The sequence below is a fragment of the Arachis ipaensis genome, chromosome B01, assembly GCF_000816755.2.
Source record: "Arachis ipaensis cultivar K30076 chromosome B01, Araip1.1, whole genome shotgun sequence".
NCBI classification, from domain to species: Eukaryota; Viridiplantae; Streptophyta; class Magnoliopsida; order Fabales; family Fabaceae; genus Arachis; species Arachis ipaensis.
The window spans coordinates 5,964,821-5,973,498 of record NC_029785.2 but is presented as its reverse complement, the minus strand read 5'-3'; positions in this window follow the sequence as shown (position 1 = coordinate 5,973,498).

The window sequence follows — 8,678 nt, the reverse complement described above, 5'->3', positions numbered from 1 at the left end:
CTATAATAATAATAATAATAATAATAATAATAATAATAATAATAACTAAAAAAATAAAATAGCCATTAAACTCTTAAAAATAGGATACTAACGTGTTTATTTGGATTAACTATCATGTTCATATTAACATTAACTTATTACAGTCAAATTTATAATTATAACTAACTTTTACTCCATAATAACACTATCATGTAAACATATAATAACTATATCGATATTGATAATAACGATTAAAAAAATAAAAAAGCCACTAAACTCTTAAAAACAGAGTACTTATGGGTTTATTTAGATTAACTATCATATTCACATTAACTTATTACACTCAAATCTATTATTATAACTAACTTTTACTCTATAATAGCACTAAGTTCATTTAAGCAACTTATAATTGATGTTAACATTATAAATAATTTTATAGGAAAAAAATAAATTATATATAAAGGATGATCAAGATATTTCACAATATGTTTATCCATTGAAATTTTTTTCTTCCCCATCTCAAAAAAGATAAATCTGGAGTTCCACAAAACATACAACCTTCATATGGAAACAATGGCACAAAGAAAAGGAACCGAAGCAGAGAGCAGAGAGTTAACACACACTTATATTTTGGTGTTTTGGTCTTCTCAATAATGAGTGGAAGCGTCTGCGGAGAGAGGAGTCACGGACCACACAAGGGCTCACCGCATGCGAGCCACATGGACACGACATCAAATCGGAATTACCGATTTTCTTCATGCTTCCCAACCATAGATCGCCCATCTTGCGGTTGCTATCCACCGTCTCTCTACTCACCTCCCATGAAATCGGTACCCTCATTTTGTTTATTGATCCTAGCCGTTAGCGCCTAATCCAACGCCTCCGGCTTTTCTTTCCACACTCTCTCTCCTAATACAAAACGCTATTCACAATTTCTTTAAAATCGATATTAACGATTTCTGAATACCCCAATTATCAAACCCATATCTGTGCATAACACATTCGGAACCTCATTTCAAGTTAATTATTTTTTATATGATGGATGAAAGGGTGTATTACGTTGGTATGAGTTAAAATGGGTGTATTTCTCAAGTGTGATGCATAATATAAATAATTACTTATGATTTGCATAACAAAAGAAATCGTTATTCACGATTTCATAAATTACATTTTTTTAAATTAAAAAATTAAAATCGTCACTCATGATTTCTTATTCTTTTTTGTTTTATTTGAAATCGTAATTAACGATTTCTATTAACTTTTTTAAAGTTTTTGTCTTATTTGAAATCGTTACTCACGATTTCTTTTTATCCCATATCACTACATTACACCAAAACATCATAATATTAATGAAAAACACCAATAATAACCCAATGTAAAAAAAATTAGCCCCTCATTTCTGGGTATTACCCACAATCTATCCTAATATTAGAAATAAAAAACTCTAGTAAAAGAGACACCCCCAAAAGAAATACGACTTTAAAAGACGATGATGTGACAGTGGAAGACGTTGACGTATATATACTGCCGACATATCACGCAAAGTTCCTCCACCTATTAGGGGTGTTTATGGGTCGGGTGAAACTGGGTTTGATGTGATACAAATTCGACCCAAAATATATATCAGGCTTATTTTTTAGACCCGAACCCGACTATAGACCCGATGAAATTTGTACACTTTCGGGTAAAAATCGGGCTGTTAATCTTACCTTCTTGTAAGTTAGCATGTGAAAATATCCAAATTTCAAGACTCCAACTATTATTTGACATGGTAAAATTCACTTAGAAAAATATAACAAGAACCAACCCTTCCCTAAAATTAAAGCATAACCAGTTAACCACAATCAATACTAATATTGTCTAATAAAACCAAATATTTAACAAATAACACAATATTATGCATTAGTCTAAAGTCTTATACATTTTAAATATAAAACATTAAGGTTTATAATACTTAAATTCCACATAAAAATAGTCATCATCCATCACTAATAACACAAAATATTAATTGTGTATGATGACCGGGTCACCAGACCGAATTCAGATGACCTGAGCTATGGCCTGGTTGGACCCGATCCGAAATAATGACCGGGTCTATTTTAAGACCCTTACCCGACCATAAACCCAATAAAATCACCTCAAATTAGCCCCTAAAAAATTCGGAATCGAGCCGGATTTTCAAGTCGGGCCGGACCATGAACACACCTACCACCTATACTCCTTTGCCAACCTCGTTAAAAAGACAATATAATTCTAACACGTCACTCTCCGATAATATATTTTGTTAATACTAGATTTAGACTTGGACAATACACAAAAATAAAATTGATATATGTTTTATAAAATATATAAATTATTGAAAGAAAAAAATATAGATGAATAATATAACTAATGAATATAATTAGAATAAAAATAAAAAAATATAAATATAAAGATTTAGTATTTTAGGAATTTATCATATGTTTAAAAAACTAAAAAAAAAGTTATGATTATCAATTAAATTCTTCAAATATTTCTACAAAACATTAGTAAGAATGGAAGAAAAAGAATAAGAAATATAAGATTATGTAAAAAGAAGAGATAAAAAGAAAATGAATTATATTTTATTATTTAATTTATGCCTATTAAATAGAAATAACATTAATATTGAAACTATATAATATTTTATATAAAAATAAAGAGTAAGAGAATATCAAAAGTATAAAATAACCTAAAAAAAATACCATAAAAGTGAGAAGGAAAGTAAAGAAGAATTCTAAGTTATAATATTATATAATAAACATAAGAAGTGGGTATAAAAAAATGGATGAATTATGTTTGTGTCTATTAAAGAGAAATAATATTAACATTAAAGTATATATTATCTTATATAAAAATAAAGAATAAAAAATGTAGCACCCTACCACACAGAACTTTACACCTAGGATGTAAAACAGAGGTAGCGAGACGCTACGACCTCTAAAATAAAATACATACGTATAATAGCAGAAAGAATATAATAAACTATGAGCCTTGAAAAACGGGCAAAATAAAATTCGTAAAATAAAAAGCGCAGCGCTCGAGAAAATATAATTACTTACGTGCTAAGAGACTTAAGAGTTGAAGATAGGAATAAGTAAATAGTCATAAGAGTGCTAATAATACAAAGGAACTAGCTCCTGACTCAACCTGCGAAGTCAAGGCTGGCCGGAGAATATTTACAATATATATATATATATAAAGTATCCCAACACCCAAAATACAGAATTAAGCCCCTAACTCTCTTGTAGCCTCTATGAGGAACAAAATAAACAAAATTCTTGGAGAGTAAGCTAAGTTCATAGGTATATATATATATAAACAAAAAATCCAAAATAATCCAGGGACTCCTCCGCTTCAGAAATCTAGACGCCTAGCGAGGAGCCTCTCGACCTGCATCTGAAAAACAACAACACAGTATTGGATGAGAAGTAGAGGTTCTCAGCATGGTAAAGGTGCCACGCGTATAATAAATAAGGTCCTGGGAATGCCAGAGGCAATCCTAGAACTCCGTCATACAATTATAAAATTTAATTTGTAAGCAAAAGCCATACATAGGGGTAGGTACTCTAAGCCTTCCTAAACTTACTCTCTTCTAAACCTAACATCAATACCAACCCATTTTACCTTTCCTCCATTCCTCCGTTGATGAATTTATATTTGACGATGTATTTTGGTTTGATTTGAGTGGATTTCATCATGTAAATCCACATTTATTCACTTAAATAGCATGCTTTTGTGTTTTCTCTCTAGATTGTGCCTAAATATGAAAACATGCTATTTTATGCTTATTTTGATCAATTTTATCCCACTTTTATACAATTCGATGCCCTGACATGTTTGTTGAGTGATTTTAGGTCTTAAAAGCAAGTTTGGCAAGGCAAAAGTGGAAGGAAGCATGTATAAAGGGAGAAAACATGAAGAAAACAAAGGAGAAGCACACAGCCATGTGTGCGTATGCATAACTCTTTGTGCATACGCATAGGTACCAGCGCATGCCTCCATTAAAAAGTCACGTGGACTCGCGTTTTTTGGGCTCTTTTGGCCCATTTTTGATGGCTTGGATGCTGAAATCAAAGGCTATATGAAAGAGCAACAACACATAACAAAAGGAGCTCATTTTTAGATTAGAAAATTCTCTCTTAGGTTTAATTAGGGTTTGTAGCATTTTATACTTCAAGTTTTGATTTGGAATTATAGCAATTACATTGTAAGTATTTCCTTAATTTCTCTTTTAATTACACTACTTGTTCTACACTTTCTTGCATTTTCATTTTCTTTGTCAATATATACATAGTTTTGCAATTTTGAGTTTTAGTTAATAAATTTGATGCTTGATGATCTTTATATGTTTATTGAGTTGCTTTTGTTGATTTTGATCATTTGGTTGTTCTTATTTTTTATCAATTTTCTAATTTTGCCATGTTTTATGATTATGCCCTCTATGTGTTTGATGAAATGCCAATTTTAATTATGGGGTAATTTCCACCCCTTGCCTTGGGAAAAATGAGTGTATGTTTTACTAGAGCCATAATGTCCAACATTTAGTGATAATTCTTGGGTTGTTGGTTGTTATTGTTTCCACTAACGCTAGCTTTTTACCAATTAATTTGGTAAGTTAGTTAGGACTTGTGGATTAATAACAACTATACTCACTTAACTTATCCTTCGATGTTAAGGGTTGACTTAGTGAGATTAATCCATCACAATTATCATAGTTGTGGTTATGGCAAGGAAGGAATTCTATAACTCGTCCCAAGTCAAAGTCTCATTTATGTTTTAAACCATTTTTTTTTCATCACTTTATAGCATTATTTGTCTATATTACATACATAGTTCATTTATTCCTTTATTAGTTTATTAATTGCAATTTTGTCTTGTTCTTTTATCTCTTTATTTGTTTGCTTCCTTATCATTGAAAACCCCTTGCTTTCTCACAACCAATTTTATGCACTCATTGGCATTAGTTCCTAGGGAGATGACCCGGGAGTCTAAATATAAATACCGATAATATTTACTACTTATACATGGTTTAATTATGGTTCAGTTGAAATCTGAAATGAATTCAATGTGTTCTTGTCTTTGGACTCTCTTTTGTTTTTTATAGCTTCCCTCTAGAACCCAAAAAACAGGATATTACGGTGTCTCTTACGAGTTCTGTTATTGAAGAGTTTTTCAAAGATGACTATGTCTATAAAATTTCCGATGAAGAACAACAGCAACAATCCCAAGAACCTCTGATGGCATGGCAATCAGAACAAAAAACTCTAATCTTGTCATCATTTGATAGGTATGTTACTTGCTTTTCTTTAATATCATTTTTGTTTAATATCATTTCGGTTAACTGTAAGTTTGGATTTAGGTTCACTATTAGTTTGGATTTCAGTTCACTATAATGATTAATATCATTTTTGTTTAATATCATTGTTAAATATCTGTCATCTTGTAGTGCTGCTCAACCTACGCAAAGGGAAAATGAAAGGCCTTCCTTTAGCCTTGGAATAAGTCCACCAACATTTCAACCAACTCAGCCCTCTCAAGAGAGTGTTTCACAGCTTGAAATCATGGCAGAGGCGGTGGTAGACGCTGGAGTGACAGCAGCATTAAAGTTTGTTAAAGCAACAACTTCAGAGCCAACCTTACCAGCTGCTGAAGTTTTCATATTTATCTCTTAAATATTTATACAATTTATTTTTTAAATTGTTATATTGGTCTTCTCTAATATAATATAAAAAATAATTTTTCATACAAATAATTTGTTTAATTATTAATTAAATAATAAAGTACTAATAAATTAAAAATTAAAAAATAAAAATACTATAAAAAATACGGTAAAAAAGTTAAATTTTATCATTTTAAATTTCTGTTATTAATTTTAATAATATATTTATTTTTAAATAATATATGTATGATAAAAAAAATATGTTTATTTGTTTGGAGTACAAATTTTATTATTGTATTTATATGTTCATGATTTTAATTATACTTTTAAATACTTTGAATAGATTTATTTTATTATATTATATTTTACATATAAATATATGTTCCATCACGTAATTAAATAAAGATATGTTTTTTAATAAAAACATTTAATAACCAAATTAACCATTAATTATATGGGTAAGCAGTGATTCACAGCAAAAAGAGGCGCTGGCTATACTGAAAAGAGAGGTTGTGTGGGAGGGTATGGCGATGACGTTGGCGCTTCTTGTCACGAACGCGACGGTGCTTGGAAGGACCAAATCTAGGTAATGAAGTGATAAAGAATGGAGGAATGGAATGTGCTTCAATTAACGATAGTGGAGCTTTGATATTTTAAAAATAATAAATTATAAAATAACTCAACTATGATTAAGATAAGGACCAATTACAATGTGACATCTAATAAAGAATAACTTACATGTTATTTTAGAGATGGTTGGGTAGCATTCACCAAAATAAAATATCTAATAACTCCACATTGGTGAAAGGAATATTAAAATTTTAGAGAAAAGAAAGGTGTTAATTGATTATGGCAAAATGAGACACAGACAACAAATAGTGTTTTTATTGTTATCCGTGAGAACTCAAGAAAATTATTAAAACGATAAGAAGTTTGCTTTTGTACCTACTCTACTATCTACAAACACCTACGTTCAGTAGGTTACATTGTTACAAACTTAAAATGGCAAATTGAGAATGAATACAGTAACATGTTTTTAAATTTTTGTTGTTACTATCATGTGTTATTTTTTTATTTATGACTTTTGGCTACATATTGCAATTAAGTATTTAGATTTTTTTATTATATTCCATTGTTAATAAAGTTTGGTATATTTACGGTAAAAAATACTAGTTTTCTCTGTAGAAGAACCTCCATCTTCTCTATAAAAAACCTCCATCGTGTTTAACTCTGTTAGTGTGTTCCCCTTTCTGACAAAACATAAGGAAAAGGGGTGTTGAACTATTTCCTTATTGTTGTGCTTTCCAAAGATAGAGAGTGAACAACGTAATCCTCTGCTCTTTTTAGTGTTTACTTGAATTCCCCTTTCTCTCTTTTTGAGTATTTCTTTTTCCCCTCTCTCCCCCCACCAAAAAAGGTTCAATTTCGTCTTGGACAGAGTTATAGAAGCAATAGCAGTGATGGCCGTCAGGTAAAGCGACTCCTTCGACTTCATGATCTCTATGTAGTGTTTATATTTTGTTGAAACTTAGGAACATATTTTTCCATGTTATCACTAGGACTCATTTGCGGTTAAATCTATTGAAATCATTCGGTACCCTTGTGGTCCAATTTTAGATTTACAAAATGAGTTTAATTCTGAATCATTGTGTTACATCTAAAGATCAATGTAAACGAATATGTGTCGTCTTTAAATTTCATGAATATATTTTTTAATTATTCTAAATGGGACTCAAACCACAATTCTCTTAAGTTGTAAACTGCCCATAATGCAAATTTAAGTGATGATGGCATAAATACATAAAATAAACAAATGAAGCTGAGCCACATTGACAGATTCAGAGTTGCATTTCAGTTTCTATAGCAAGAAAAAACGAATCATTTATTGGAATAGAGGTCCGTCCACAAGTGCAGCAGGAACAATAATGCAAATTTGCAACAACGTAACGTCCGGCATCCAGAGACCAAACCAGAGGGAAAAGGAGAGCCTTTTTTTTATATATTTATTTATTTTAAGGGTTTATAGGGTTTTTTGGGCTTAGATAAGTTTTATCCTTAAAAATATTGTCAATTTTAGTTTATATCATGAGTCTTTACTCTTTACACATTTTTTGCGTTTGAAAATAAAAATGGATATTGTACCTCCAATTTCCAAATAACTAATACTATAATCTCTTGCTAGTTTCGTAAATTTTTTCAAAATATCATTGTATTTATCTGTTACTTGCATTCAGACTTTGTTCTATATTTAATGTATAGACAAATTGATTTGAATTTTCATTTTTATTTTGCTTACAAATAATTTGTTTTATAAAATATATAGGGAAAATTCCACCCCCTCCCCTGCGAGATGCTAAAATGACACTCCCTTCTCCTCTATTTTATAAATGTACATTCTCCTCTCTTCTAATTTTTAAAAAACCTCCTCTTTAGTCCATTTTAAACTTTTTGTGTTAACTAATGTTAACTTTATCAATTTTTTAAGAAAAAAATTATTTTTAAAAAAAATACCCATTAACAAAAATTTTATTTTTTATCATTAAATTTTACTTACCAAAATATCCTTTAATAAATTATTCTTTTATTGATTAAATTATATAAAAATACAATTTAATTAATAAAAGAATAATTTATTAAAGGATATTTTGGTAAGTAAAATTTAATGATAAAAAATAAAATTTTGTTTAATGGATATTTTTTCAAAAAATAATTTATTTTTTCTTAAAAAATGGATAAAGTTAACATTAGTTAACACAAAAAATTTAAAATAGATTAAAGAGGAGGTTTTTTAAAAGTTAGAAGGGAGAAAATGTACATTTATAAAATAAAATGGAAGGGAGTGTCATTTTAGTATCTCGCAAGGGAGAGGAGTGGAATTTTCTCAAATATATATGTATAAGTATAATAGTTAAGAAGGGTTCGTCCTTAAATACTTTTTATTTAAGATGTGTTGTACTTCTTGTTAACTAAATAAAGCTTAATTTTTTATTTATTATATTTTATATTAATAATTTACATA